This window comes from Hoplias malabaricus, unplaced genomic scaffold (assembly GCF_029633855.1).
Source record: "Hoplias malabaricus isolate fHopMal1 unplaced genomic scaffold, fHopMal1.hap1 scaffold_155, whole genome shotgun sequence".
In the NCBI taxonomy this organism is placed as follows: Eukaryota; Metazoa; Chordata; class Actinopteri; order Characiformes; family Erythrinidae; genus Hoplias; species Hoplias malabaricus.
In genome coordinates, this window is record NW_027101295.1 from 17,267 (window position 1) to 44,928 (window position 27,662).

General features: G+C 50.0%; 37 non-coding genes across 37 annotated transcripts; all 37 read right to left on the reverse strand.

Moving 5' to 3' along the window:
* Nucleotides 1–132: 132 nt before the first annotated feature.
* On the reverse strand, nucleotides 133–214 carry trnal-aag (transfer RNA leucine (anticodon AAG)). Its single transcript has one exon. It is a non-coding gene; the product is annotated as a tRNA-Leu (tRNA).
* Nucleotides 215–1,042: 828 nt separating this feature from the next.
* Nucleotides 1,043–1,124, reverse strand: trnal-aag (transfer RNA leucine (anticodon AAG)). Its single transcript has one exon. It is a non-coding gene; the product is annotated as a tRNA-Leu (tRNA).
* A 367-nt stretch (nucleotides 1,125–1,491) lies between these two features.
* On the reverse strand, nucleotides 1,492–1,573 carry trnal-uag (transfer RNA leucine (anticodon UAG)). The gene has a single exon. It is a non-coding gene; the product is annotated as a tRNA-Leu (tRNA).
* A 379-nt stretch (nucleotides 1,574–1,952) lies between these two features.
* On the reverse strand, nucleotides 1,953–2,034 carry trnal-aag (transfer RNA leucine (anticodon AAG)). Its single transcript has one exon. It is a non-coding gene; the product is annotated as a tRNA-Leu (tRNA).
* An 828-nt stretch (nucleotides 2,035–2,862) lies between these two features.
* On the reverse strand, nucleotides 2,863–2,944 carry trnal-aag (transfer RNA leucine (anticodon AAG)). Its single transcript has one exon. It is a non-coding gene; the product is annotated as a tRNA-Leu (tRNA).
* An 828-nt stretch (nucleotides 2,945–3,772) lies between these two features.
* On the reverse strand, nucleotides 3,773–3,854 carry trnal-aag (transfer RNA leucine (anticodon AAG)). The gene has a single exon. It is a non-coding gene; the product is annotated as a tRNA-Leu (tRNA).
* An 828-nt stretch (nucleotides 3,855–4,682) lies between these two features.
* Nucleotides 4,683–4,764, reverse strand: trnal-aag (transfer RNA leucine (anticodon AAG)). Its single transcript has one exon. It is a non-coding gene; the product is annotated as a tRNA-Leu (tRNA).
* Nucleotides 4,765–5,592: 828 nt separating this feature from the next.
* trnal-aag (transfer RNA leucine (anticodon AAG)) lies at nucleotides 5,593–5,674 on the reverse strand. The gene has a single exon. It is a non-coding gene; the product is annotated as a tRNA-Leu (tRNA).
* An 828-nt stretch (nucleotides 5,675–6,502) lies between these two features.
* trnal-aag (transfer RNA leucine (anticodon AAG)) lies at nucleotides 6,503–6,584 on the reverse strand. Its single transcript has one exon. It is a non-coding gene; the product is annotated as a tRNA-Leu (tRNA).
* A 367-nt stretch (nucleotides 6,585–6,951) lies between these two features.
* trnal-uag (transfer RNA leucine (anticodon UAG)) lies at nucleotides 6,952–7,033 on the reverse strand. The gene has a single exon. It is a non-coding gene; the product is annotated as a tRNA-Leu (tRNA).
* A 379-nt stretch (nucleotides 7,034–7,412) lies between these two features.
* Nucleotides 7,413–7,494, reverse strand: trnal-aag (transfer RNA leucine (anticodon AAG)). The gene has a single exon. It is a non-coding gene; the product is annotated as a tRNA-Leu (tRNA).
* An 828-nt stretch (nucleotides 7,495–8,322) lies between these two features.
* On the reverse strand, nucleotides 8,323–8,404 carry trnal-aag (transfer RNA leucine (anticodon AAG)). The gene has a single exon. It is a non-coding gene; the product is annotated as a tRNA-Leu (tRNA).
* An 828-nt stretch (nucleotides 8,405–9,232) lies between these two features.
* trnal-aag (transfer RNA leucine (anticodon AAG)) lies at nucleotides 9,233–9,314 on the reverse strand. The gene has a single exon. It is a non-coding gene; the product is annotated as a tRNA-Leu (tRNA).
* A 367-nt stretch (nucleotides 9,315–9,681) lies between these two features.
* On the reverse strand, nucleotides 9,682–9,763 carry trnal-uag (transfer RNA leucine (anticodon UAG)). The gene has a single exon. It is a non-coding gene; the product is annotated as a tRNA-Leu (tRNA).
* Nucleotides 9,764–10,142: 379 nt separating this feature from the next.
* On the reverse strand, nucleotides 10,143–10,224 carry trnal-aag (transfer RNA leucine (anticodon AAG)). Its single transcript has one exon. It is a non-coding gene; the product is annotated as a tRNA-Leu (tRNA).
* Nucleotides 10,225–11,052: 828 nt separating this feature from the next.
* On the reverse strand, nucleotides 11,053–11,134 carry trnal-aag (transfer RNA leucine (anticodon AAG)). Its single transcript has one exon. It is a non-coding gene; the product is annotated as a tRNA-Leu (tRNA).
* Nucleotides 11,135–11,962: 828 nt separating this feature from the next.
* trnal-aag (transfer RNA leucine (anticodon AAG)) lies at nucleotides 11,963–12,044 on the reverse strand. Its single transcript has one exon. It is a non-coding gene; the product is annotated as a tRNA-Leu (tRNA).
* Nucleotides 12,045–12,872: 828 nt separating this feature from the next.
* trnal-aag (transfer RNA leucine (anticodon AAG)) lies at nucleotides 12,873–12,954 on the reverse strand. The gene has a single exon. It is a non-coding gene; the product is annotated as a tRNA-Leu (tRNA).
* A 367-nt stretch (nucleotides 12,955–13,321) lies between these two features.
* trnal-uag (transfer RNA leucine (anticodon UAG)) lies at nucleotides 13,322–13,403 on the reverse strand. The gene has a single exon. It is a non-coding gene; the product is annotated as a tRNA-Leu (tRNA).
* Nucleotides 13,404–13,782: 379 nt separating this feature from the next.
* trnal-aag (transfer RNA leucine (anticodon AAG)) lies at nucleotides 13,783–13,864 on the reverse strand. The gene has a single exon. It is a non-coding gene; the product is annotated as a tRNA-Leu (tRNA).
* Nucleotides 13,865–14,692: 828 nt separating this feature from the next.
* trnal-aag (transfer RNA leucine (anticodon AAG)) lies at nucleotides 14,693–14,774 on the reverse strand. Its single transcript has one exon. It is a non-coding gene; the product is annotated as a tRNA-Leu (tRNA).
* Nucleotides 14,775–15,602: 828 nt separating this feature from the next.
* trnal-aag (transfer RNA leucine (anticodon AAG)) lies at nucleotides 15,603–15,684 on the reverse strand. The gene has a single exon. It is a non-coding gene; the product is annotated as a tRNA-Leu (tRNA).
* A 367-nt stretch (nucleotides 15,685–16,051) lies between these two features.
* Nucleotides 16,052–16,133, reverse strand: trnal-uag (transfer RNA leucine (anticodon UAG)). Its single transcript has one exon. It is a non-coding gene; the product is annotated as a tRNA-Leu (tRNA).
* A 1,289-nt stretch (nucleotides 16,134–17,422) lies between these two features.
* trnal-aag (transfer RNA leucine (anticodon AAG)) lies at nucleotides 17,423–17,504 on the reverse strand. Its single transcript has one exon. It is a non-coding gene; the product is annotated as a tRNA-Leu (tRNA).
* An 828-nt stretch (nucleotides 17,505–18,332) lies between these two features.
* Nucleotides 18,333–18,414, reverse strand: trnal-aag (transfer RNA leucine (anticodon AAG)). The gene has a single exon. It is a non-coding gene; the product is annotated as a tRNA-Leu (tRNA).
* An 828-nt stretch (nucleotides 18,415–19,242) lies between these two features.
* On the reverse strand, nucleotides 19,243–19,324 carry trnal-aag (transfer RNA leucine (anticodon AAG)). The gene has a single exon. It is a non-coding gene; the product is annotated as a tRNA-Leu (tRNA).
* Nucleotides 19,325–20,152: 828 nt separating this feature from the next.
* On the reverse strand, nucleotides 20,153–20,234 carry trnal-aag (transfer RNA leucine (anticodon AAG)). The gene has a single exon. It is a non-coding gene; the product is annotated as a tRNA-Leu (tRNA).
* An 828-nt stretch (nucleotides 20,235–21,062) lies between these two features.
* Nucleotides 21,063–21,144, reverse strand: trnal-aag (transfer RNA leucine (anticodon AAG)). Its single transcript has one exon. It is a non-coding gene; the product is annotated as a tRNA-Leu (tRNA).
* Nucleotides 21,145–21,972: 828 nt separating this feature from the next.
* On the reverse strand, nucleotides 21,973–22,054 carry trnal-aag (transfer RNA leucine (anticodon AAG)). The gene has a single exon. It is a non-coding gene; the product is annotated as a tRNA-Leu (tRNA).
* Nucleotides 22,055–22,882: 828 nt separating this feature from the next.
* Nucleotides 22,883–22,964, reverse strand: trnal-aag (transfer RNA leucine (anticodon AAG)). Its single transcript has one exon. It is a non-coding gene; the product is annotated as a tRNA-Leu (tRNA).
* Nucleotides 22,965–23,792: 828 nt separating this feature from the next.
* Nucleotides 23,793–23,874, reverse strand: trnal-aag (transfer RNA leucine (anticodon AAG)). The gene has a single exon. It is a non-coding gene; the product is annotated as a tRNA-Leu (tRNA).
* An 828-nt stretch (nucleotides 23,875–24,702) lies between these two features.
* Nucleotides 24,703–24,784, reverse strand: trnal-aag (transfer RNA leucine (anticodon AAG)). Its single transcript has one exon. It is a non-coding gene; the product is annotated as a tRNA-Leu (tRNA).
* Nucleotides 24,785–25,151: 367 nt separating this feature from the next.
* On the reverse strand, nucleotides 25,152–25,233 carry trnal-uag (transfer RNA leucine (anticodon UAG)). The gene has a single exon. It is a non-coding gene; the product is annotated as a tRNA-Leu (tRNA).
* A 379-nt stretch (nucleotides 25,234–25,612) lies between these two features.
* On the reverse strand, nucleotides 25,613–25,694 carry trnal-aag (transfer RNA leucine (anticodon AAG)). Its single transcript has one exon. It is a non-coding gene; the product is annotated as a tRNA-Leu (tRNA).
* Nucleotides 25,695–26,061: 367 nt separating this feature from the next.
* trnal-uag (transfer RNA leucine (anticodon UAG)) lies at nucleotides 26,062–26,143 on the reverse strand. The gene has a single exon. It is a non-coding gene; the product is annotated as a tRNA-Leu (tRNA).
* Nucleotides 26,144–26,522: 379 nt separating this feature from the next.
* trnal-aag (transfer RNA leucine (anticodon AAG)) lies at nucleotides 26,523–26,604 on the reverse strand. Its single transcript has one exon. It is a non-coding gene; the product is annotated as a tRNA-Leu (tRNA).
* Nucleotides 26,605–27,432: 828 nt separating this feature from the next.
* Nucleotides 27,433–27,514, reverse strand: trnal-aag (transfer RNA leucine (anticodon AAG)). Its single transcript has one exon. It is a non-coding gene; the product is annotated as a tRNA-Leu (tRNA).
* Nucleotides 27,515–27,662: the final 148 nt, after the last annotated feature.

Sequence of the window (27,662 nt, forward strand, 5' to 3'; positions counted from 1 at the left end):
AGAACTTGAAGGAATTGAAGAAACGTCAAGCCGACTCTTCCAAGTTGCTGCTGTTGAAAAGAGCAACAGAGGGCGCCAATTTGAGTATAAGCTGCTCAACAGCTTGGATGGTGGTTTCTTCAAAACCTTCTTTGGCAGCGGTGGGATTTGAACCCACGCCTCCGAAGAGACTGGAGCCTTAATCCAGCGCCTTAGACCGCTCGGCCACGCTACCGGCTTCGTGCGGCTTTCGCACTGCAATGGCAACGGCATAGTTTATCCACTTGGACGCTAAAGTGTCTGCTTTTCTTCTTCTATCGGCGGACATATTTGGGGTCAACCTCGTGCCGCACTGCATTGGTGAGAACAATATAACTTTTGAGATCATTTACTAAGCAACTGATCTTTTACAAAAATTAATAAAACAGACGCCCAGTGAACACAGAGGATGTGGAAATCAGTCTAACAAAAGCCCACCACAAGGACATCTGCCGTTCATTGATACTACACCAACATCGTACACGCAAGGTCTTGCCACAGACATTTTCAACATGGCGCTTTTCCAAGGATGGACCGAGCCAACATCTTCACAAAAGCTTCGCTGGCAGTGATGGGATTCGAACCCACGCCTCCACAGAGACTGGAGCCTAAATCCAGCGCCTTCGACCACTCGGCCACACTACCTCCGAGAAGCCCCGGCCCTCTTATTCCTAGCCAAAACAGAAGGGGGCGTAACACGCGAGCTAGAGAATCTCAGTCAAGTCATCTATTGGCAGATGCAGACTAAGAAGCGCTAGATTCCTAAGACTTCGGACTGGCCGACGCGGCTTTATGGTTTGCTTTATACGGCCGCCTGCGTGTTGGGCATTCTTTTGATGTGTTCTCCGTTGGTTCGGCCAGCTTGGGCCATCCTACGCCCTTTGAATATTGGAGAACTTGAAGGAATTGAAGAAACGTCAAGCCGACTCTTCCAAGTTGCTGCTGTTGAAAAGAGCAACAGAGGGCGCCAATTTGAGTATAAGCTGCTCAACAGCTTGGATGGTGGTTTCTTCAAAACCTTCTTTGGCAGCGGTGGGATTTGAACCCACGCCTCCGAAGAGACTGGAGCCTTAATCCAGCGCCTTAGACCGCTCGGCCACGCTACCGGCTTCGTGCGGCTTTCGCACTGCAATGGCAACGGCATAGTTTATCCACTTGGACGCTAAAGTGTCTGCTTTTCTTCTTCTATCGGCGGACATATTTGGGGTCAACCTCGTGCCGCACTGCATTGGTGAGAACAATATAACTTTTGAGATCATTTACTAAGCAACTGATCTTTTACAAAAATTAATAAAACAGACGCCCAGTGAACACAGAGGATGTGGAAATCAGTCTAACAAAAGCCCACCACAAGGACATCTGCCGTTCATTGATACTACACCAACATCGTACACGCAAGGTCTTGCCACAGACATTTTCAACATGGCGCTTTTCCAAGGATGGACCGAGCCAACATCTTCACAAAAGCTTCGCTGGCAGTGGTGGGATTCGAACCCACGCCTCCACAGAGACTGGAGCCTAAATCCAGCGCCTTCGACCACTCGGCCACACTACCTCCGAGAAGCCCCGGCCCTCTTATTCCTAGCCAAAACAGAAGGGGGCGTAACACGCGAGCTAGAGAATCTCAGTCAAGTCATCTATTGGCAGATGCAGACAAAGAAGCGCTAGATTCCTAAGACTTCGGACTGGCCGACGCGGCTTTATGGTTTGCTTTATACGGCCGCCTGCGTGTTGGGCATTCTTTTGATGTGTTCTCCGTTGGTTCGGCCAGCTTGGGCCATCCTACGCCCTTTGAATATTGGAGAACTTGAAGGAATTGAAGAAACGTCAAGCCGACTCTTCCAAGTTGCTGCTGTTGAAAAGAGCAACAGAGGGCGCCAAGTTGAGTATAAGCTGCTCAACAGCTTGGATGGTGGTTTCTTCAAAACCTTCTTTGGCAGCGGTGGGATTTGAACCCACGCCTCCGAAGAGACTGGAGCCTTAATCCAGCGCCTTAGACCGCTCGGCCACGCTACCGGCTTCGTGCGGCTTTCGCACTGCAATGGCAACGGCATAGTTTATCCACTTGGACGCTAAAGTGTCTGCTTTTCTTCTTCTATCGGCGGACATATTTGGGGTCAACCTCGTGCCGCACTGCATTGGTGAGAACAATATAACTTTTGAGATCATTTACTAAGCAACTGATCTTTTACAAAAATTAATAAAACAGACGCCCAGTGAACACAGAGGATGTGGAAATCAGTCTAACAAAAGCCCACCACAAGGACATCTGCCGTTCATTGATACTACACCAACATCGTACACGCAAGGTCTTGCCACAGACATTTTCAACATGGCGCTTTTCCAAGGATGGACCGAGCCAACATCTTCACAAAAGCTTCGCTGGCAGTGATGGGATTCGAACCCACGCCTCCACAGAGACTGGAGCCTAAATCCAGCGCCTTCGACCACTCGGCCACACTACCTCCGAGAAGCCCCGGCCCTCTTATTCCTAGCCAAAACAGAAGGGGGCGTAACACGCGAGCTAGAGAATCTCAGTCAAGTCATCTATTGGCAGATGCAGACTAAGAAGCGCTAGATTCCTAAGACTTCGGACTGGCCGACGCGGCTTTATGGTTTGCTTTATACGGCCGCCTGCGTGTTGGGCATTCTTTTGATGTGTTCTCCGTTGGTTCGGCCAGCTTGGGCCATCCTACGCCCTTTGAATATTGGAGAACTTGAAGGAATTGAAGAAACGTCAAGCCGACTCTTCCAAGTTGCTGCTGTTGAAAAGAGCAACAGAGGGCGCCAATTTGAGTATAAGCTGCTCAACAGCTTGGATGGTGGTTTCTTCAAAACCTTCTTTGGCAGCGGTGGGATTTGAACCCACGCCTCCGAAGAGACTGGAGCCTTAATCCAGCGCCTTAGACCGCTCGGCCACGCTACCGGCTTCGTGCGGCTTTCGCACTGCAATGGCAACGGCATAGTTTATCCACTTGGACGCTAAAGTGTCTGCTTTTCTTCTTCTATCGGCGGACATATTTGGGGTCAACCTCGTGCCGCACTGCATTGGTGAGAACAATATAACTTTTGAGATCATTTACTAAGCAACTGATCTTTTACAAAAATTAATAAAACAGACGCCCAGTGAACACAGAGGATGTGGAAATCAGTCTAACAAAAGCCCACCACAAGGACATCTGCCGTTCATTGATACTACACCAACATCGTACACGCAAGGTCTTGCCACAGACATTTTCAACATGGCGCTTTTCCAAGGATGGACCGAGCCAACATCTTCACAAAAGCTTCGCTGGCAGTGGTGGGATTCGAACCCACGCCTCCACAGAGACTGGAGCCTAAATCCAGCGCCTTCGACCACTCGGCCACAGTACCTCCTAGAAGCCCCGGCCCTCTTATTCCTAGCCAAAACAGAAGGGGGCGTAACACGCGAGCTAGAGAATCTCAGTCAAGTCATCTATTGGCAGATGCAGACAAAGAAGCGCTAGATTCCTAAGACTTCGGACTGGCCGACGCGGCTTTATGGTTTGCTTTATACGGCCGCCTGCGTGTTGGGCATTCTTTTGATGTGTTCTCCGTTGGTTCGGCCAGCTTGGGCCATCCTACGCCCTTTGAATATTGGAGAACTTGAAGGAATTGAAGAAACGTCAAGCCGACTCTTCCAAGTTGCTGCTGTTGAAAAGAGCAACAGAGGGCGCCAAGTTGAGTATAAGCTGCTCAACAGCTTGGATGGTGGCTTCTTCAAAACCTTCTTTGGCAGCGGTGGGATTTGAACCCACGCCTCCGAAGAGACTGGAGCCTTAATCCAGCGCCTTAGACCGCTCGGCCACGCTACCGGCTTCGTGTGGCTTTCGCACTGCAATGGCAACGGCATAGTTTATCCACTTGGACGCTAAAGTGTCTGCTTTTCTTCTTCTATCGGCGGACATATTTGGGGTCAACCTCGTGCCGCACTGCATTGGTGAGAACAATATAACTTTTGAGATCATTTACTAAGCAACTGATCTTTTACAAAAATTAATAAAACAGACGCCCAGTGAACACAGAGGATGTGGAAATCAGTCTAACAAAAGCCCACCACAAGGACATCTGCCGTTCATTGATACTACACCAACATCGTACACGCAAGGTCTTGCCACAGACATTTTCAACATGGCGCTTTTCCAAGGATGGACCGAGCCAACATCTTCACAAAAGCTTCGCTGGCAGTGATGGGATTCGAACCCACGCCTCCACAGAGACTGGAGCCTAAATCCAGCGCCTTCGACCACTCGGCCACACTACCTCCGAGAAGCCCCGGCCCTCTTATTCCTAGCCAAAACAGAAGGGGGCGTAACACGCGAGCTAGAGAATCTCAGTCAAGTCATCTATTGGCAGATGCAGACTAAGAAGCGCTAGATTCCTAAGACTTCGGACTGGCCGACGCGGCTTTATGGTTTGCTTTATACGGCCGCCTGCGTGTTGGGCATTCTTTTGATGTGTTCTCCGTTGGTTCGGCCAGCTTGGGCCATCCTACGCCCTTTGAATATTGGAGAACTTGAAGGAATTGAAGAAACGTCAAGCCGACTCTTCCAAGTTGCTGCTGTTGAAAAGAGCAACAGAGGGCGCCAATTTGAGTATAAGCTGCTCAACAGCTTGGATGGTGGTTTCTTCAAAACCTTCTTTGGCAGCGGTGGGATTTGAACCCACGCCTCCGAAGAGACTGGAGCCTTAATCCAGCGCCTTAGACCGCTCGGCCACGCTACCGGCTTCGTGCGGCTTTCGCACTGCAATGGCAACGGCATAGTTTATCCACTTGGACGCTAAAGTGTCTGCTTTTCTTCTTCTATCGGCGGACATATTTGGGGTCAACCTCGTGCCGCACTGCATTGGTGAGAACAATATAACTTTTGAGATCATTTACTAAGCAACTGATCTTTTACAAAAATTAATAAAACAGACGCCCAGTGAACACAGAGGATGTGGAAATCAGTCTAACAAAAGCCCACCACAAGGACATCTGCCGTTCATTGATACTACACCAACATCGTACACGCAAGGTCTTGCCACAGACATTTTCAACATGGCGCTTTTCCAAGGATGGACCGAGCCAACATCTTCACAAAAGCTTCGCTGGCAGTGGTGGGATTCGAACCCACGCCTCCACAGAGACTGGAGCCTAAATCCAGCGCCTTCGACCACTCGGCCACAGTACCTCCTAGAAGCCCCGGCCCTCTTATTCCTAGCCAAAACAGAAGGGGGCGTAACACGCGAGCTAGAGAATCTCAGTCAAGTCATCTATTGGCAGATGCAGACAAAGAAGCGCTAGATTCCTAAGACTTCGGACTGGCCGACGCGGCTTTATGGTTTGCTTTATACGGCCGCCTGCGTGTTGGGCATTCTTTTGATGTGTTCTCCGTTGGTTCGGCCAGCTTGGGCCATCCTACGCCCTTTGAATATTGGAGAACTTGAAGGAATTGAAGAAACGTCAAGCCGACTCTTCCAAGTTGCTGCTGTTGAAAAGAGCAACAGAGGGCGCCAAGTTGAGTATAAGCTGCTCAACAGCTTGGATGGTGGCTTCTTCAAAACCTTCTTTGGCAGCGGTGGGATTTGAACCCACGCCTCCGAAGAGACTGGAGCCTTAATCCAGCGCCTTAGACCGCTCGGCCACGCTACCGGCTTCGTGCGGCTTTCGCACTGCAATGGCAACGGCATAGTTTATCCACTTGGACGCTAAAGTGTCTGCTTTTCTTCTTCTATCGGCGGACATATTTGGGGTCAACCTCGTGCCGCACTGCATTGGTGAGAACAATATAACTTTTGAGATCATTTACTAAGCAACTGATCTTTTACAAAAATTAATAAAACAGACGCCCAGTGAACACAGAGGATGTGGAAATCAGTCTAACAAAAGCCCACCACAAGGACATCTGCCGTTCATTGATACTACACCAACATCGTACACGCAAGGTCTTGCCACAGACATTTTCAACATGGCGCTTTTCCAAGGATGGACCGAGCCAACATCTTCACAAAAGCTTCGCTGGCAGTGATGGGATTCGAACCCACGCCTCCACAGAGACTGGAGCCTAAATCCAGCGCCTTCGACCACTCGGCCACACTACCTCCGAGAAGCCCCGGCCCTCTTATTCCTAGCCAAAACAGAAGGGGGCGTAACACGCGAGCTAGAGAATCTCAGTCAAGTCATCTATTGGCAGATGCAGACTAAGAAGCGCTAGATTCCTAAGACTTCGGACTGGCCGACGCGGCTTTATGGTTTGCTTTATACGGCCGCCTGCGTGTTGGGCATTCTTTTGATGTGTTCTCCGTTGGTTCGGCCAGCTTGGGCCATCCTACGCCCTTTGAATATTGGAGAACTTGAAGGAATTGAAGAAACGTCAAGCCGACTCTTCCAAGTTGCTGCTGTTGAAAAGAGCAACAGAGGGCGCCAATTTGAGTATAAGCTGCTCAACAGCTTGGATGGTGGTTTCTTCAAAACCTTCTTTGGCAGCGGTGGGATTTGAACCCACGCCTCCGAAGAGACTGGAGCCTTAATCCAGCGCCTTAGACCGCTCGGCCACGCTACCGGCTTCGTGCGGCTTTCGCACTGCAATGGCAACGGCATAGTTTATCCACTTGGACGCTAAAGTGTCTGCTTTTCTTCTTCTATCGGCGGACATATTTGGGGTCAACCTCGTGCCGCACTGCATTGGTGAGAACAATATAACTTTTGAGATCATTTACTAAGCAACTGATCTTTTACAAAAATTAATAAAACAGACGCCCAGTGAACACAGAGGATGTGGAAATCAGTCTAACAAAAGCCCACCACAAGGACATCTGCCGTTCATTGATACTACACCAACATCGTACACGCAAGGTCTTGCCACAGACATTTTCAACATGGCGCTTTTCCAAGGATGGACCGAGCCAACATCTTCACAAAAGCTTCGCTGGCAGTGGTGGGATTCGAACCCACGCCTCCACAGAGACTGGAGCCTAAATCCAGCGCCTTCGACCACTCGGCCACACTACCTCCGAGAAGCCCCGGCCCTCTTATTCCTAGCCAAAACAGAAGGGGGCGTAACACGCGAGCTAGAGAATCTCAGTCAAGTCATCTATTGGCAGATGCAGACAAAGAAGCGCTAGATTCCTAAGACTTCGGACTGGCCGACGCGGCTTTATGGTTTGCTTTATACGGCCGCCTGCGTGTTGGGCATTCTTTTGATGTGTTCTCCGTTGGTTCGGCCAGCTTGGGCCATCCTACGCCCTTTGAATATTGGAGAACTTGAAGGAATTGAAGAAACGTCAAGCCGACTCTTCCAAGTTGCTGCTGTTGAAAAGAGCAACAGAGGGCGCCAAGTTGAGTATAAGCTGCTCAACAGCTTGGATGGTGGTTTCTTCAAAACCTTCTTTGGCAGCGGTGGGATTTGAACCCACGCCTCCGAAGAGACTGGAGCCTTAATCCAGCGCCTTAGACCGCTCGGCCACGCTACCGGCTTCGTGCGGCTTTCGCACTGCAATGGCAACGGCATAGTTTATCCACTTGGACGCTAAAGTGTCTGCTTTTCTTCTTCTATCGGCGGACATATTTGGGGTCAACCTCGTGCCGCACTGCATTGGTGAGAACAATATAACTTTTGAGATCATTTACTAAGCAACTGATCTTTTACAAAAATTAATAAAACAGACGCCCAGTGAACACAGAGGATGTGGAAATCAGTCTAACAAAAGCCCACCACAAGGACATCTGCCGTTCATTGATACTACACCAACATCGTACACGCAAGGTCTTGCCACAGACATTTTCAACATGGCGCTTTTCCAAGGATGGACCGAGCCAACATCTTCACAAAAGCTTCGCTGGCAGTGATGGGATTCGAACCCACGCCTCCACAGAGACTGGAGCCTAAATCCAGCGCCTTCGACCACTCGGCCACACTACCTCCGAGAAGCCCCGGCCCTCTTATTCCTAGCCAAAACAGAAGGGGGCGTAACACGCGAGCTAGAGAATCTCAGTCAAGTCATCTATTGGCAGATGCAGACTAAGAAGCGCTAGATTCCTAAGACTTCGGACTGGCCGACGCGGCTTTATGGTTTGCTTTATACGGCCGCCTGCGTGTTGGGCATTCTTTTGATGTGTTCTCCGTTGGTTCGGCCAGCTTGGGCCATCCTACGCCCTTTGAATATTGGAGAACTTGAAGGAATTGAAGAAACGTCAAGCCGACTCTTCCAAGTTGCTGCTGTTGAAAAGAGCAACAGAGGGCGCCAATTTGAGTATAAGCTGCTCAACAGCTTGGATGGTGGTTTCTTCAAAACCTTCTTTGGCAGCGGTGGGATTTGAACCCACGCCTCCGAAGAGACTGGAGCCTTAATCCAGCGCCTTAGACCGCTCGGCCACGCTACCGGCTTCGTGCGGCTTTCGCACTGCAATGGCAACGGCATAGTTTATCCACTTGGACGCTAAAGTGTCTGCTTTTCTTCTTCTATCGGCGGACATATTTGGGGTCAACCTCGTGCCGCACTGCATTGGTGAGAACAATATAACTTTTGAGATCATTTACTAAGCAACTGATCTTTTACAAAAATTAATAAAACAGACGCCCAGTGAACACAGAGGATGTGGAAATCAGTCTAACAAAAGCCCACCACAAGGACATCTGCCGTTCATTGATACTACACCAACATCGTACACGCAAGGTCTTGCCACAGACATTTTCAACATGGCGCTTTTCCAAGGATGGACCGAGCCAACATCTTCACAAAAGCTTCGCTGGCAGTGATGGGATTCGAACCCACGCCTCCACAGAGACTGGAGCCTAAATCCAGCGCCTTCGACCACTCGGCCACACTACCTCCGAGAAGCCCCGGCCCTCTTATTCCTAGCCAAAACAGAAGGGGGCGTAACACGCGAGCTAGAGAATCTCAGTCAAGTCATCTATTGGCAGATGCAGACTAAGAAGCGCTAGATTCCTAAGACTTCGGACTGGCCGACGCGGCTTTATGGTTTGCTTTATACGGCCGCCTGCGTGTTGGGCATTCTTTTGATGTGTTCTCCGTTGGTTCGGCCAGCTTGGGCCATCCTACGCCCTTTGAATATTGGAGAACTTGAAGGAATTGAAGAAACGTCAAGCCGACTCTTCCAAGTTGCTGCTGTTGAAAAGAGCAACAGAGGGCGCCAATTTGAGTATAAGCTGCTCAACAGCTTGGATGGTGGTTTCTTCAAAACCTTCTTTGGCAGCGGTGGGATTTGAACCCACGCCTCCGAAGAGACTGGAGCCTTAATCCAGCGCCTTAGACCGCTCGGCCACGCTACCGGCTTCGTGCGGCTTTCGCACTGCAATGGCAACGGCATAGTTTATCCACTTGGACGCTAAAGTGTCTGCTTTTCTTCTTCTATCGGCGGACATATTTGGGGTCAACCTCGTGCCGCACTGCATTGGTGAGAACAATATAACTTTTGAGATCATTTACTAAGCAACTGATCTTTTACAAAAATTAATAAAACAGACGCCCAGTGAACACAGAGGATGTGGAAATCAGTCTAACAAAAGCCCACCACAAGGACATCTGCCGTTCATTGATACTACACCAACATCGTACACGCAAGGTCTTGCCACAGACATTTTCAACATGGCGCTTTTCCAAGGATGGACCGAGCCAACATCTTCACAAAAGCTTCGCTGGCAGTGGTGGGATTCGAACCCACGCCTCCACAGAGACTGGAGCCTAAATCCAGCGCCTTCGACCACTCGGCCACACTACCTCCGAGAAGCCCCGGCCCTCTTATTCCTAGCCAAAACAGAAGGGGGCGTAACACGCGAGCTAGAGAATCTCAGTCAAGTCATCTATTGGCAGATGCAGACAAAGAAGCGCTAGATTCCTAAGACTTCGGACTGGCCGACGCGGCTTTATGGTTTGCTTTATACGGCCGCCTGCGTGTTGGGCATTCTTTTGATGTGTTCTCCGTTGGTTCGGCCAGCTTGGGCCATCCTACGCCCTTTGAATATTGGAGAACTTGAAGGAATTGAAGAAACGTCAAGCCGACTCTTCCAAGTTGCTGCTGTTGAAAAGAGCAACAGAGGGCGCCAAGTTGAGTATAAGCTGCTCAACAGCTTGGATGGTGGTTTCTTCAAAACCTTCTTTGGCAGCGGTGGGATTTGAACCCACGCCTCCGAAGAGACTGGAGCCTTAATCCAGCGCCTTAGACCGCTCGGCCACGCTACCGGCTTCGTGCGGCTTTCGCACTGCAATGGCAACGGCATAGTTTATCCACTTGGACGCTAAAGTGTCTGCTTTTCTTCTTCTATCGGCGGACATATTTGGGGTCAACCTCGTGCCGCACTGCATTGGTGAGAACAATATAACTTTTGAGATCATTTACTAAGCAACTGATCTTTTACAAAAATTAATAAAACAGACGCCCAGTGAACACAGAGGATGTGGAAATCAGTCTAACAAAAGCCCACCACAAGGACATCTGCCGTTCATTGATACTACACCAACATCGTACACGCAAGGTCTTGCCACAGACATTTTCAACATGGCGCTTTTCCAAGGATGGACCGAGCCAACATCTTCACAAAAGCTTCGCTGGCAGTGATGGGATTCGAACCCACGCCTCCACAGAGACTGGAGCCTAAATCCAGCGCCTTCGACCACTCGGCCACACTACCTCCGAGAAGCCCCGGCCCTCTTATTCCTAGCCAAAACAGAAGGGGGCGTAACACGCGAGCTAGAGAATCTCAGTCAAGTCATCTATTGGCAGATGCAGACTAAGAAGCGCTAGATTCCTAAGACTTCGGACTGGCCGACGCGGCTTTATGGTTTGCTTTATACGGCCGCCTGCGTGTTGGGCATTCTTTTGATGTGTTCTCCGTTGGTTCGGCCAGCTTGGGCCATCCTACGCCCTTTGAATATTGGAGAACTTGAAGGAATTGAAGAAACGTCAAGCCGACTCTTCCAAGTTGCTGCTGTTGAAAAGAGCAACAGAGGGCGCCAATTTGAGTATAAGCTGCTCAACAGCTTGGATGGTGGTTTCTTCAAAACCTTCTTTGGCAGCGGTGGGATTTGAACCCACGCCTCCGAAGAGACTGGAGCCTTAATCCAGCGCCTTAGACCGCTCGGCCACGCTACCGGCTTCGTGCGGCTTTCGCACTGCAATGGCAACGGCATAGTTTATCCACTTGGACGCTAAAGTGTCTGCTTTTCTTCTTCTATCGGCGGACATATTTGGGGTCAACCTCGTGCCGCACTGCATTGGTGAGAACAATATAACTTTTGAGATCATTTACTAAGCAACTGATCTTTTACAAAAATTAATAAAACAGACGCCCAGTGAACACAGAGGATGTGGAAATCAGTCTAACAAAAGCCCACCACAAGGACATCTGCCGTTCATTGATACTACACCAACATCGTACACGCAAGGTCTTGCCACAGACATTTTCAACATGGCGCTTTTCCAAGGATGGACCGAGCCAACATCTTCACAAAAGCTTCGCTGGCAGTGGTGGGATTCGAACCCACGCCTCCACAGAGACTGGAGCCTAAATCCAGCGCCTTCGACCACTCGGCCACAGTACCTCCTAGAAGCCCCGGCCCTCTTATTCCTAGCCAAAACAGAAGGGGGCGTAACACGCGAGCTAGAGAATCTCAGTCAAGTCATCTATTGGCAGATGCAGACAAAGAAGCGCTAGATTCCTAAGACTTCGGACTGGCCGACGCGGCTTTATGGTTTGCTTTATACGGCCGCCTGCGTGTTGGGCATTCTTTTGATGTGTTCTCCGTTGGTTCGGCCAGCTTGGGCCATCCTACGCCCTTTGAATATTGGAGAACTTGAAGGAATTGAAGAAACGTCAAGCCGACTCTTCCAAGTTGCTGCTGTTGAAAAGAGCAACAGAGGGCGCCAAGTTGAGTATAAGCTGCTCAACAGCTTGGATGGTGGCTTCTTCAAAACCTTCTTTGGCAGCGGTGGGATTTGAACCCACGCCTCCGAAGAGACTGGAGCCTTAATCCAGCGCCTTAGACCGCTCGGCCACGCTACCGGCTTCGTGCGGCTTTCGCACTGCAATGGCAACGGCATAGTTTATCCACTTGGACGCTAAAGTGTCTGCTTTTCTTCTTCTATCGGCGGACATATTTGGGGTCAACCTCGTGCCGCACTGCATTGGTGAGAACAATATAACTTTTGAGATCATTTACTAAGCAACTGATCTTTTACAAAAATTAATAAAACAGACGCCCAGTGAACACAGAGGATGTGGAAATCAGTCTAACAAAAGCCCACCACAAGGACATCTGCCGTTCATTGATACTACACCAACATCGTACACGCAAGGTCTTGCCACAGACATTTTCAACATGGCGCTTTTCCAAGGATGGACCGAGCCAACATCTTCACAAAAGCTTCGCTGGCAGTGATGGGATTCGAACCCACGCCTCCACAGAGACTGGAGCCTAAATCCAGCGCCTTCGACCACTCGGCCACACTACCTCCGAGAAGCCCCGGCCCTCTTATTCCTAGCCAAAACAGAAGGGGGCGTAACACGCGAGCTAGAGAATCTCAGTCAAGTCATCTATTGGCAGATGCAGACTAAGAAGCGCTAGATTCCTAAGACTTCGGACTGGCCGACGCGGCTTTATGGTTTGCTTTATACGGCCGCCTGCGTGTTGGGCATTCTTTTGATGTGTTCTCCGTTGGTTCGGCCAGCTTGGGCCATCCTACGCCCTTTGAATATTGGAGAACTTGAAGGAATTGAAGAAACGTCAAGCCGACTCTTCCAAGTTGCTGCTGTTGAAAAGAGCAACAGAGGGCGCCAATTTGAGTATAAGCTGCTCAACAGCTTGGATGGTGGTTTCTTCAAAACCTTCTTTGGCAGCGGTGGGATTTGAACCCACGCCTCCGAAGAGACTGGAGCCTTAATCCAGCGCCTTAGACCGCTCGGCCACGCTACCGGCTTCATGCGGCTTTCGCACTGCAATGGCAACGGCATAGTTTATCCACTTGGACGCTAAAGTGTCTGCTTTTCTTCTTCTATCGGCGGACATATTTGGGGTCAACCTCGTGCCGCACTGCATTGGTGAGAACAATATAACTTTTGAGATCATTTACTAAGCAACTGATCTTTTACAAAAATTAATAAAACAGACGCCCAGTGAACACAGAGGATGTGGAAATCAGTCTAACAAAAGCCCACCACAAGGACATCTGCCGTTCATTGATACTACACCAACATCGTACACGCAAGGTCTTGCCACAGACATTTTCAACATGGCGCTTTTCCAAGGATGGACCGAGCCAACATCTTCACAAAAGCTTCGCTGGCAGTGGTGGGATTCGAACCCACGCCTCCACAGAGACTGGAGCCTAAATCCAGCGCCTTCGACCACTCGGCCACACTACCTCCGAGAAGCCCCGGCCCTCTTATTCCTAGCCAAAACAGAAGGGGGCGTAACACGCGAGCTAGAGAATCTCAGTCAAGTCATCTATTGGCAGATGCAGACAAAGAAGCGCTAGATTCCTAAGACTTCGGACTGGCCGACGCGGCTTTATGGTTTGCTTTATACGGCCGCCTGCGTGTTGGGCATTCTTTTGATGTGTTCTCCGTTGGTTCGGCCAGCTTGGGCCATCCTACGCCCTTTGAATATTGGAGAACTTGAAGGAATTGAAGAAACGTCAAGCCGACTCTTCCAAGTTGCTGCTGTTGAAAAGAGCAACAGAGGGCGCCAAGTTGAGTATAAGCTGCTCAACAGCTTGGATGGTGGTTTCTTCAAAACCTTCTTTGGCAGCGGTGGGATTTGAACCCACGCCTCCGAAGAGACTGGAGCCTTAATCCAGCGCCTTAGACCGCTCGGCCACGCTACCGGCTTCGTGCGGCTTTCGCACTGCAATGGCAACGGCATAGTTTATCCACTTGGACGCTAAAGTGTCTGCTTTTCTTCTTCTATCGGCGGACATATTTGGGGTCAACCTCGTGCCGCACTGCATTGGTGAGAACAATATAACTTTTGAGATCATTTACTAAGCAACTGATCTTTTACAAAAATTAATAAAACAGACGCCCAGTGAACACAGAGGATGTGGAAATCAGTCTAACAAAAGCCCACCACAAGGACATCTGCCGTTCATTGATACTACACCAACATCGTACACGCAAGGTCTTGCCACAGACATTTTCAACATGGCGCTTTTCCAAGGATGGACCGAGCCAACATCTTCACAAAAGCTTCGCTGGCAGTGATGGGATTCGAACCCACGCCTCCACAGAGACTGGAGCCTAAATCCAGCGCCTTCGACCACTCGGCCACACTACCTCCGAGAAGCCCCGGCCCTCTTATTCCTAGCCAAAACAGAAGGGGGCGTAACACGCGAGCTAGAGAATCTCAGTCAAGTCATCTATTGGCAGATGCAGACTAAGAAGCGCTAGATTCCTAAGACTTCGGACTGGCCGACGCGGCTTTATGGTTTGCTTTATACGGCCGCCTGCGTGTTGGGCATTCTTTTGATGTGTTCTCCGTTGGTTCGGCCAGCTTGGGCCATCCTACGCCCTTTGAATATTGGAGAACTTGAAGGAATTGAAGAAACGTCAAGCCGACTCTTCCAAGTTGCTGCTGTTGAAAAGAGCAACAGAGGGCGCCAATTTGAGTATAAGCTGCTCAACAGCTTGGATGGTGGTTTCTTCAAAACCTTCTTTGGCAGCGGTGGGATTTGAACCCACGCCTCCGAAGAGACTGGAGCCTTAATCCAGCGCCTTAGACCGCTCGGCCACGCTACCGGCTTCGTGCGGCTTTCGCACTGCAATGGCAACGGCATAGTTTATCCACTTGGACGCTAAAGTGTCTGCTTTTCTTCTTCTATCGGCGGACATATTTGGGGTCAACCTCGTGCCGCACTGCATTGGTGAGAACAATATAACTTTTGAGATCATTTACTAAGCAACTGATCTTTTACAAAAATTAATAAAACAGACGCCCAGTGAACACAGAGGATGTGGAAATCAGTCTAACAAAAGCCCACCACAAGGACATCTGCCGTTCATTGATACTACACCAACATCGTACACGCAAGGTCTTGCCACAGACATTTTCAACATGGCGCTTTTCCAAGGATGGACCGAGCCAACATCTTCACAAAAGCTTCGCTGGCAGTGATGGGATTCGAACCCACGCCTCCACAGAGACTGGAGCCTAAATCCAGCGCCTTCGACCACTCGGCCACACTACCTCCGAGAAGCCCCGGCCCTCTTATTCCTAGCCAAAACAGAAGGGGGCGTAACACGCGAGCTAGAGAATCTCAGTCAAGTCATCTATTGGCAGATGCAGACTAAGAAGCGCTAGATTCCTAAGACTTCGGACTGGCCGACGCGGCTTTATGGTTTGCTTTATACGGCCGCCTGCGTGTTGGGCATTCTTTTGATGTGTTCTCCGTTGGTTCGGCCAGCTTGGGCCATCCTACGCCCTTTGAATATTGGAGAACTTGAAGGAATTGAAGAAACGTCAAGCCGACTCTTCCAAGTTGCTGCTGTTGAAAAGAGCAACAGAGGGCGCCAATTTGAGTATAAGCTGCTCAACAGCTTGGATGGTGGTTTCTTCAAAACCTTCTTTGGCAGCGGTGGGATTTGAACCCACGCCTCCGAAGAGACTGGAGCCTTAATCCAGCGCCTTAGACCGCTCGGCCACGCTACCGGCTTCGTGCGGCTTTCGCACTGCAATGGCAACGGCATAGTTTATCCACTTGGACGCTAAAGTGTCTGCTTTTCTTCTTCTATCGGCGGACATATTTGGGGTCAACCTCGTGCCGCACTGCATTGGTGAGAACAATATAACTTTTGAGATCATTTACTAAGCAACTGATCTTTTACAAAAATTAATAAAACAGACGCCCAGTGAACACAGAGGATGTGGAAATCAGTCTAACAAAAGCCCACCACAAGGACATCTGCCGTTCATTGATACTACACCAACATCGTACACGCAAGGTCTTGCCACAGACATTTTCAACATGGCGCTTTTCCAAGGATGGACCGAGCCAACATCTTCACAAAAGCTTCGCTGGCAGTGGTGGGATTCGAACCCACGCCTCCACAGAGACTGGAGCCTAAATCCAGCGCCTTCGACCACTCGGCCACACTACCGCCGAGAAGCCCCGGCCCTCTTATTCCTAGCCAAAACAGAAGGGGGCGTAACACGCGAGCTAGAGAATCTCAGTCAAGTCATCTATTGGCAGATGCAGACAAAGAAGCGCTAGATTCCTAAGACTTCGGACTGGCCGACGCGGCTTTATGGTTTGCTTTATACGGCCGCCTGCGTGTTGGGCATTCTTTTGATGTGTTCTCCGTTGGTTCGGCCAGCTTGGGCCATCCTACGCCCTTTGAATATTGGAGAACTTGAAGGAATTGAAGAAACGTCAAGCCGACTCTTCCAAGTTGCTGCTGTTGAAAAGAGCAACAGAGGGCGCCAAGTTGAGTATAAGCTGCTCAACAGCTTGGATGGTGGTTTCTTCAAAACCTTCTTTGGCAGCGGTGGGATTTGAACCCACGCTTCCGAAGAGACTGGAGCCTTAATCCAGCGCCTTAGACCGCTCGGCCACGCTACCGGCTTCATGCGGCTTTCGCACTGCAATGGCAACGGCATAGTTTATCCACTTGGACGCTAAAGTGTCTGCTTTTCTTCTTCTATCGGCGGACATATTTGGGGTCAACCTCGTGCCGCACTGCATTGGTGAGAACAATATAACTTTTGAGATCATTTACTAAGCAACTGATCTTTTACAAAAATTAATAAAACAGACGCCCAGTGAACACAGAGGATGTGGAAATCAGTCTAACAAAAGCCCACCACAAGGACATCTGCCGTTCATTGATACTACACCAACATCGTACACGCAAGGTCTTGCCACAGACATTTTCAACATGGCGCTTTTCCAAGGATGGACCGAGCCAACATCTTCACAAAAGCTTCGCTGGCAGTGGTGGGATTCGAACCCACGCCTCCACAGAGACTGGAGCCTAAATCCAGCGCCTTCGACCACTCGGCCACAGTACCTCCTAGAAGCCCCGGCCCTCTTATTCCTAGCCAAAACAGAAGGGGGCGTAACACGCGAGCTAGAGAATCTCAGTCAAGTCATCTATTGGCAGATGCAGACAAAGAAGCGCTAGATTCCTAAGACTTCGGACTGGCCGACGCGGCTTTATGGTTTGCTTTATACGGCCGCCTGCGTGTTGGGCATTCTTTTGATGTGTTCTCCGTTGGTTCGGCCAGCTTGGGCCATCCTACGCCCTTTGAATATTGGAGAACTTGAAGGAATTGAAGAAACGTCAAGCCGACTCTTCCAAGTTGCTGCTGTTGAAAAGAGCAACAGAGGGCGCCAAGTTGAGTATAAGCTGCTCAACAGCTTGGATGGTGGCTTCTTCAAAACCTTCTTTGGCAGCGGTGGGATTTGAACCCACGCCTCCGAAGAGACTGGAGCCTTAATCCAGCGCCTTAGACCGCTCGGCCACGCTACCGGCTTCGTGCGGCTTTCGCACTGCAATGGCAACGGCATAGTTTATCCACTTGGACGCTAAAGTGTCTGCTTTTCTTCTTCTATCGGCGGACATATTTGGGGTCAACCTCGTGCCGCACTGCATTGGTGAGAACAATATAACTTTTGAGATCATTTACTAAGCAACTGATCTTTTACAAAAATTAATAAAACAGACGCCCAGTGAACACAGAGGATGTGGAAATCAGTCTAACAAAAGCCCACCACAAGGACATCTGCCGTTCATTGATACTACACCAACATCGTACACGCAAGGTCTTGCCACAGACATTTTCAACATGGCGCTTTTCCAAGGATGGACCGAGCCAACATCTTCACAAAAGCTTCGCTGGCAGTGATGGGATTCGAACCCACGCCTCCACAGAGACTGGAGCCTAAATCCAGCGCCTTCGACCACTCGGCCACACTACCTCCGAGAAGCCCCGGCCCTCTTATTCCTAGCCAAAACAGAAGGGGGCGTAACACGCGAGCTAGAGAATCTCAGTCAAGTCATCTATTGGCAGATGCAGACTAAGAAGCGCTAGATTCCTAAGACTTCGGACTGGCCGACGCGGCTTTATGGTTTGCTTTATACGGCCGCCTGTGTGTTGGGCATTCTTTTGATGTGTTCTCCGTTGGTTCGGCCAGCTTGGGCCATCCTACGCCCTTTGAATATTGGAGAACTTGAAGGAATTGAAGAAACGTCAAGCCGACTCTTCCAAGTTGCTGCTGTTGAAAAGAGCAACAGAGGGCGCCAATTTGAGTATAAGCTGCTCAACAGCTTGGATGGTGGTTTCTTCAAAACCTTCTTTGGCAGCGGTGGGATTTGAACCCACGCCTCCGAAGAGACTGGAGCCTTAATCCAGCGCCTTAGACCGCTCGGCCACGCTACCGGCTTCGTGCGGCTTTCGCACTGCAATGGCAACGGCATAGTTTATCCACTTGGACGCTAAAGTGTCTGCTTTTCTTCTTCTATCGGCGGACATATTTGGGGTCAACCTCGTGCCGCACTGCATTGGTGAGAACAATATAACTTTTGAGATCATTTACTAAGCAACTGATCTTTTACAAAAATTAATAAAACAGACGCCCAGTGAACACAGAGGATGTGGAAATCAGTCTAACAAAAGCCCACCACAAGGACATCTGCCGTTCATTGATACTACACCAACATCGTACACGCAAGGTCTTGCCACAGACATTTTCAACATGGCGCTTTTCCAAGGATGGACCGAGCCAACATCTTCACAAAAGCTTCGCTGGCAGTGGTGGGATTCGAACCCACGCCTCCACAGAGACTGGAGCCTAAATCCAGCGCCTTCGACCACTCTGCCACACTACCTCCGAGAAGCCCCGGCCCTCTTATTCCTAGCCAAAACAGAAGGGGGCGTAACACGCGAGCTAGAGAATCTCAGTCAAGTCATCTATTGGCAGATGCAGACAAAGAAGCGCTAGATTCCTAAGACTTCGGACTGGCCGACGCGGCTTTATGGTTTGCTTTATACGGCCGCCTGCGTGTTGGGCATTCTTTTGATGTGTTCTCCGTTGGTTCGGCCAGCTTGGGCCATCCTACGCCCTTTGAACATTGGAGAACTTGAAGGAATTGAAGAAACGTCAAGCCGACTCTTCCAAGTTGCTGCTGTTGAAAAGAGCAACAGAGGGCGCCAAGTTGAGTATAAGCTGCTCAACAGCTTGGATGGTGGTTTCTTCAAAACCTTCTTTGGCAGCGGTGGGATTTGAACCCACGCCTCCGAAGAGACTGGAGCCTTAATCCAGCGCCTTAGACCGCTCGGCCACGCTACCGGCTTCGTGCGGCTTTCGCACTGCAATGGCAACGGCATAGTTTATCCACTTGGACGCTAAAGTGTCTGCTTTTCTTCTTCTATCGGCGGACATATTTGGGGTCAACCTCGTGCCGCACTGCATTGGTGAGAACAATATAACTTTTGAGATCATTTACTAAGCAACTGATCTTTTACAAAAATTAATAAAACAGACGCCCAGTGAACACAGAGGATGTGGAAATCAGTCTAACAAAAGCCCACCACAAGGACATCTGCCGTTCATTGATACTACACCAACATCGTACACGCAAGCTCTTGCCACAGACATTTTCAACATGGCGCTTTTCCAAGGATGGACCGAGCCAACATCTTCACAAAAGCTTCGCTGGCAGTGGTGGGATTCGAACCCACGCCTCCACAGAGACTGGAGCCTAAATCCAGTGCCTTCGACCACTCGGCCACAGTACCTCCTAGAAGCCCCGGCCCTCTTATTCCTAGCCAAAACAGAAGGGGGCGTAACACGCGAGCTAGAGAATCTCAGTCAAGTCATCTATTGGCAGATGCAGACAAAGAAGCGCTAGATTCCTAAGACTTCGGACTGGCCGACGCGGCTTTATGGTTTGCTTTATACGGCCGCCTGCGTGTTGGGCATTCTTTTGATGTGTTCTCCGTTGGTTCGGCCAGCTTGGGCCATCCTACGCCCTTTGAATATTGGAGAACTTGAAGGAATTGAAGAAACGTCAAGCCGACTCTTCCAAGTTGCTGCTGTTGAAAAGAGCAACAGAGGGCGCCAAGTTGAGTATAAGCTGCTCAACAGCTTGGATGGTGGCTTCTTCAAAACCTTCTTTGGCAGCGGTGGGATTTGAACCCACGCCTCCGAAGAGACTGGAGCCTTAATCCAGCGCCTTAGACCGCTCGGCCACGCTACCGGCTTCGTGCGGCTTTCGCACTGCAATGGCAACGGCATAGTTTATCCACTTGGACGCTAAAGTGTCTGCTTTTCTTCTTCTATCGGCGGACATATTTGGGGTCAACCTCGTGCCGCACTGCATTGGTGAGAACAATATAACTTTTGAGATCATTTACTAAGCAACTGATCTTTTACAAAAATTAATAAAACAGACGCCCAGTGAACACAGAGGATGTGGAAATCAGTCTAACAAAAGCCCACCACAAGGACATCTGCCGTTCATTGATACTACACCAACATCGTACACGCAAGGTCTTGCCACAGACATTTTCAACATGGCGCTTTTCCAAGGATGGACCGAGCCAACATCTTCACAAAAGCTTCGCTGGCAGTGATGGGATTCGAACCCACGCCTCCACAGAGACTGGAGCCTAAATCCAGCGCCTTCGACCACTCGGCCACACTACCTCCGAGAAGCCCCGGCCCTCTTATTCCTAGCCAAAACAGAAGGGGGCGTAACACGCGAGCTAGAGAATCTCAGTCAAGTCATCTATTGGCAGATGCAGACTAAGAAGCGCTAGATTCCTAAGACTTCGGACTGGCCGACGCGGCTTTATGGTTTGCTTTATACGGCCGCCTGCGTGTTGGGCATTCTTTTGATGTGTTCTCCGTTGGTTCGGCCAGCTTGGGCCATCCTACGCCCTTTGAATATTGGAGAACTTGAAGGAATTGAAGAAACGTCAAGCCGACTCTTCCAAGTTGCTGCTGTTGAAAAGAGCAACAGAGGGCGCCAATTTGAGTATAAGCTGCTCAACAGCTTGGATGGTGGTTTCTTCAAAACCTTCTTTGGCAGCGGTGGGATTTGAACCCACGCCTCCGAAGAGACTGGAGCCTTAATCCAGCGCCTTAGACCGCTCGGCCACGCTACCGGCTTCGTGCGGCTTTCGCACTGCAATGGCAACGGCATAGTTTATCCACTTGGACGCTAAAGTGTCTGCTTTTCTTCTTCTATCGGCGGACATATTTGGGGTCAACCTCGTGCCGCACTGCATTGGTGAGAACAATATAACTTTTGAGATCATTTACTAAGCAACTGATCTTTTACAAAAATTAATAAAACAGACGCCCAGTGAACACAGAGGATGTGGAAATCAGTCTAACAAAAGCCCACCACAAGGACATCTGCCGTTCATTGATACTACACCAACATCGTACACGCAAGGTCTTGCCACAGACATTTTCAACATGGCGCTTTTCCAAGGATGGACCGAGCCAACATCTTCACAAAAGCTTCGCTGGCAGTGGTGGGATTCGAACCCACGCCTCCACAGAGACTGGAGCCTAAATCCAGCGCCTTCGACCACTCGGCCACAGTACCTCCTAGAAGCCCCGGCCCTCTTATTCCTAGCCAAAACAGAAGGGGGCGTAACACGCGAGCTAGAGAATCTCAGTCAAGTCATCTATTGGCAGATGCAGACAAAGAAGCGCTAGATTCCTAAGACTTCGGACTGGCCGACGCGGCTTTATGGTTTGCTTTATACGGCCGCCTGCGTGTTGGGCATTCTTTTGATGTGTTCTCCGTTGGTTCGGCCAGCTTGGGCCATCCTACGCCCTTTGAATATTGGAGAACTTGAAGGAATTGAAGAAACGTCAAGCCGACTCTTCCAAGTTGCTGCTGTTGAAAAGAGCAACAGAGGGCGCCAAGTTGAGTATAAGCTGCTCAACAGCTTGGATGGTGGCTTCTTCAAAACCTTCTTTGGCAGCGGTGGGATTTGAACCCACGCCTCCGAAGAGACTGGAGCCTTAATCCAGCGCCTTAGACCGCTCGGCCACGCTACCGGCTTCGTGCGGCTTTCGCACTGCAATGGCAACGGCATAGTTTATCCACTTGGACGCTAAAGTGTCTGCTTTTCTTCTTCTATCGGCGGACATATTTGGGGTCAACCTCGTGCCGCACTGCATTGGTGAGAACAATATAACTTTTGAGATCATTTACTAAGCAACTGATCTTTTACAAAAATTAATAAAACAGACGCCCAGTGAACACAGAGGATGTGGAAATCAGTCTAACAAAAGCCCACCACAAGGACATCTGCCGTTCATTGATACTACACCAACATCGTACACGCAAGGTCTTGCCACAGACATTTTCAACATGGCGCTTTTCCAAGGATGGACCGAGCCAACATCTTCACAAAAGCTTCGCTGGCAGTGATGGGATTCGAACCCACGCCTCCACAGAGACTGGAGCCTAAATCCAGCGCCTTCGACCACTCGGCCACACTACCTCCGAGAAGCCCCGGCCCTCTTATTCCTAGCCAAAACAGAAGGGGGCGTAACACGCGAGCTAGAGAATCTCAGTCAAGTCATCTATTGGCAGATGCAGACTAAGAAGCGCTAGATTCCTAAGACTTCGGACTGGCCGACGCGGCTTTATGGTTTGCTTTATACGGCCGCCTGCGTGTTGGGCATTCTTTTGATGTGTTCTCCGTTGGTTCGGCCAGCTTGGGCCATCCTACGCCCTTTGAATATTGGAGAACTTGAAGGAATTGAAGAAACGTCAAGCCGACTCTTCCAAGTTGCTGCTGTTGAAAAGAGCAACAGAGGGCGCCAATTTGAGTATAAGCTGCTCAACAGCTTGGATGGTGGTTTCTTCAAAACCTTCTTTGGCAGCGGTGGGATTTGAACCCACGCCTCCGAAGAGACTGGAGCCTTAATCCAGCGCCTTAGACCGCTCGGCCACGCTACCGGCTTCGTGCGGCTTTCGCACTGCAATGGCAACGGCATAGTTTATCCACTTGGACGCTAAAGTGTCTGCTTTTCTTCTTCTATCGGCGGACATATTTGGGGTCAACCTCGTGCCGCACTGCATTGGTGAGAACAATATAACTTTTGAGATCATTTACTAAGCAACTGATCTTTTACAAAAATTAATAAAACAGACGCCCAGTGAACACAGAGGATGTGGAAATCAGTCTAACAAAAGCCCACCACAAGGACATCTGCCGTTCATTGATACTACACCAACATCGTACACGCAAGGTCTTGCCACAGACATTTTCAACATGGCGCTTTTCCAAGGATGGACCGAGCCAACATCTTCACAAAAGCTTCGCTGGCAGTGGTGGGATTCGAACCCACGCCTCCACAGAGACTGGAGCCTAAATCCAGCGCCTTCGACCACTCGGCCACAGTACCTCCTAGAAGCCCCGGCCCTCTTATTCCTAGCCAAAACAGAAGGGGGCGTAACACGCGAGCTAGAGAATCTCAGTCAAGTCATCTATTGGCAGATGCAGACAAAGAAGCGCTAGATTCCTAAGACTTCGGACTGGCCGACGCGGCTTTATGGTTTGCTTTATACGGCCGCCTGCGTGTTGGGCATTCTTTTGATGTGTTCTCCGTTGGTTCGGCCAGCTTGGGCCATCCTACGCCCTTTGAATATTGGAGAACTTGAAGGAATTGAAGAAACGTCAAGCCGACTCTTCCAAGTTGCTGCTGTTGAAAAGAGCAACAGAGGGCGCCAAGTTGAGTATAAGCTGCTCAACAGCTTGGATGGTGGCTTCTTCAAAACCTTCTTTGGCAGCGGTGGGATTTGAACCCACGCCTCCGAAGAGACTGGAGCCTTAATCCAGCGCCTTAGACCGCTCGGCCACGCTACCGGCTTCGTGCGGCTTTCGCACTGCAATGGCAACGGCATAGTTTATCCACTTGGACGCTAAAGTGTCTGCTTTTCTTCTTCTATCGGCGGACATATTTGGGGTCAACCTCGTGCCGCACTGCATTGGTGAGAACAATATAACTTTTGAGATCATTTACTAAGCAACTGATCTTTTACAAAAATTAATAAAACAGACGCCCAGTGAACACAGAGGATGTGGAAATCAGTCTAACAAAATCCCACCACAAGGACATCTGCCGTTCATTGATACTACACCAACATCGTACACGCAAGGTCTTGCCACAGACATTTTCAACATGGCGCTTTTCCAAGGATGGACCGAGCCAACATCTTCACAAAAGCTTCGCTGGCAGTGATGGGATTCGAACCCACGCCTCCACAGAGACTGGAGCCTAAATCCAGCGCCTTCGACCACTCGGCCACACTACCTCCGAGAAGCCCCGGCCCTCTTATTCCTAGCCAAAACAGAAGGGGGCGTAACACGCGAGCTAGAGAATCTCAGTCAAGTCATCTATTGGCAGATGCAGACTAAGAAGCGCTAGATTCCTAAGACTTCGGACTGGCCGACGCGGCTTTATGGTTTGCTTTATACGGCCGCCTGCGTGTTGGGCATTCTTTTGATGTGTTCTCCGTTGGTTCGGCCAGCTTGGGCCATCCTACGCCCTTTGAATATTGGAGAACTTGAAGGAATTGAAGAAACGTCAAGCCGACTCTTCCAAGTTGCTGCTGTTGAAAAGAGCAACAGAGGGCGCCAATTTGAGTATAAGCTGCTCAACAGCTTGGATGGTGGTTTCTTCAAAACCTTCTTTGGCAGCGGTGGGATTTGAACCCACGCCTCCGAAGAGACTGGAGCCTTAATCCAGCGCCTTAGACCGCTCGGCCACGCTACCGGCTTCGTGCGGCTTTCGCACTGCAATGGCAACGGCATAGTTTATCCACTTGGACGCTAAAGTGTCTGCTTTTCTTCTTCTATCGGCGGACATATTTGGGGTCAACCTCGTGCCGCACTGCATTGGTGAGAACAATATAACTTTTGAGATCATTTACTAAGCAACTGATCTTTTACAAAAATTAATAAAACAGACGCCCAGTGAACACAGAGGATGTGGAAATCAGTCTAACAAAAGCCCACCACAAGGACATCTGCCGTTCATTGATACTACACCAACATCGTACACGCAAGCTCTTGCCACAGACATTTTCAACATGGCGCTTTTCCAAGGATGGACCGAGCCAACATCTTCACAAAAGCTTCGCTGGCAGTGGTGGGATTCGAACCCACGCCTCCACAGAGACTGGAGCCTAAATCCAGCGCCTTCGACCACTCGGCCACACTACCTCCGAGAAGCCCCGGCCCTCTTATTCCTAGCCAAAACAGAAGGGGGCGTAACACGCGAGCTAGAGAATCTCAGTCAAGTCATCTATTGGCAGATGCAGACAAAGAAGCGCTAGATTCCTAAGACTTCGGACTGGCCGACGCGGCTTTATGGTTTGCTTTATACGGCCGCCTGCGTGTTGGGCATTCTTTTGATGTGTTCTCCGTTGGTTCGGCCAGCTTGGGCCATCCTACGCCCTTTGAATATTGGAGAACTTGAAGGAATTGAAGAAACGTCAAGCCGACTCTTCCAAGTTGCTGCTGTTGAAAAGAGCAACAGAGGGCGCCAATTTGAGTATAAGCTGCTCAACAGCTTGGATGGTGGTTTCTTCAAAACCTTCTTTGGCAGCGGTGGGATTTGAACCCACGCCTCCGAAGAGACTGGAGCCTTAATCCAGCGCCTTAGACCGCTCGGCCACGCTACCGGCTTCGTGCGGCTTTCGCACTGCAATGGCAACGGCATAGTTTATCCACTTGGACGCTAAAGTGTCTGCTTTTCTTCTTCTATCGGCGGACATATTTGGGGTCAACCTCGTGCCGCACTGCATTGGTGAGAACAATATAACTTTTGAGATCATTTACTAAGCAACTGATCTTTTACAAAAATTAATAAAACAGACGCCCAGTGAACACAGAGGATGTGGAAATCAGTCTAACAAAAGCCCACCACAAGGACATCTGCCGTTCATTGATACTACACCAACATCGTACACGCAAGGTCTTGCCACAGACATTTTCAACATGGCGCTTTTCCAAGGATGGACCGAGCCAACATCTTCACAAAAGCTTCGCTGGCAGTGGTGGGATTCGAACCCACGCCTCCACAGAGACTGGAGCCTAAATCCAGCGCCTTCGACCACTCGGCCACACTACCTCCGAGAAGCCCCGGCCCTCTTATTCCTAGCCAAAACAGAAGGGGGCGTAACACGCGAGCTAGAGAATCTCAGTCAAGTCATCTATTGGCAGATGCAGACAAAGAAGCGCTAGATTCCTAAGACTTCGGACTGGCCGACGCGGCTTTATGGTTTGCTTTATACGGCCGCCTGCGTGTTGGGCATTCTTTTGATGTGTTCTCCGTTGGTTCGGCCAGCTTGGGCCATCCTACGCCCTTTGAATATTGGAGAACTTGAAGGAATTGAAGAAACGTCAAGCCGACTCTTCCAAGTTGCTGCTGTTGAAAAGAGCAACAGAGGGCGCCAAGTTGAGTATAAGCTGCTCAACAGCTTGGATGGTGGTTTCTTCAAAACCTTCTTTGGCAGCGGTGGGATTTGAACCCACGCCTCCGAAGAGACTGGAGCCTTAATCCAGCGCCTTAGACCGCTCGGCCACGCTACCGGCTTCGTGCGGCTTTCGCACTGCAATGGCAACGGCATAGTTTATCCACTTGGACGCTAAAGTGTCTGCTTTTCTTCTTCTATCGGCGGACATATTTGGGGTCAACCTCGTGCCGCACTGCATTGGTGAGAACAATATAACTTTTGAGATCATTTACTAAGCAACTGATCTTTTACAAAAATTAATAAAACAGACGCCCAGTGAACACAGAGGATGTGGAAATCAGTCTAACAAAAGCCCACCACAAGGACATCTGCCGTTCATTGATACTACACCAACATCGTACACGCAAGGTCTTGCCACAGACATTTTCAACATGGCGCTTTTCCAAGGATGGACCGAGCCAACATCTTCACAAAAGCTTCGCTGGCAGTGGTGGGATTCGAACCCACGCCTCCACAGAGACTGGAGCCTAAATCCAGCGCCTTCGACCACTCGGCCACAGTACCTCCTAGAAGCCCCGGCCCTCTTATTCCTAGCCAAAACAGAAGGGGGCGTAACACGCGAGCTAGAGAATCTCAGTCAAGTCATCTATTGGCAGATGCAGACTAAGAAGCGCTAGATTCCTAAGACTTCGGACTGGCCGACGCGGCTTTATGGTTTGCTTTATACGGCCGCCTGCGTGTTGGGCATTCTTTTGATGTGTTCTCCGTTGGTTCGGCCAGCTTGGGCCATCCTACGCCCTTTGAATATTGGAGAACTTGAAGGAATTGAAGAAACGTCAAGCCGACTCTTCCAAGTTGCTGCTGTTGAAAAGAGCAACAGAGGGCGCCAATTTGAGTATAAGCTGCTCAACAGCTTGGATGGTGGTTTCTTCAAAACCTTCTTTGGCAGCGGTGGGATTTGAACCCACGCCTCCGAAGAGACTGGAGCCTTAATCCAGCGCCTTAGACCGCTCGGCCACGCTACCGGCTTCGTGCGGCTTTCGCACTGCAATGGCAACGGCATAGTTTATCCACTTGGACGCTAAAGTGTCTGCTTTTCTTCTTCTATCGGCGGACATATTTGGGGTCAACCTCGTGCCGCACTGCATTGGTGAGAACAATATAACTTTTGAG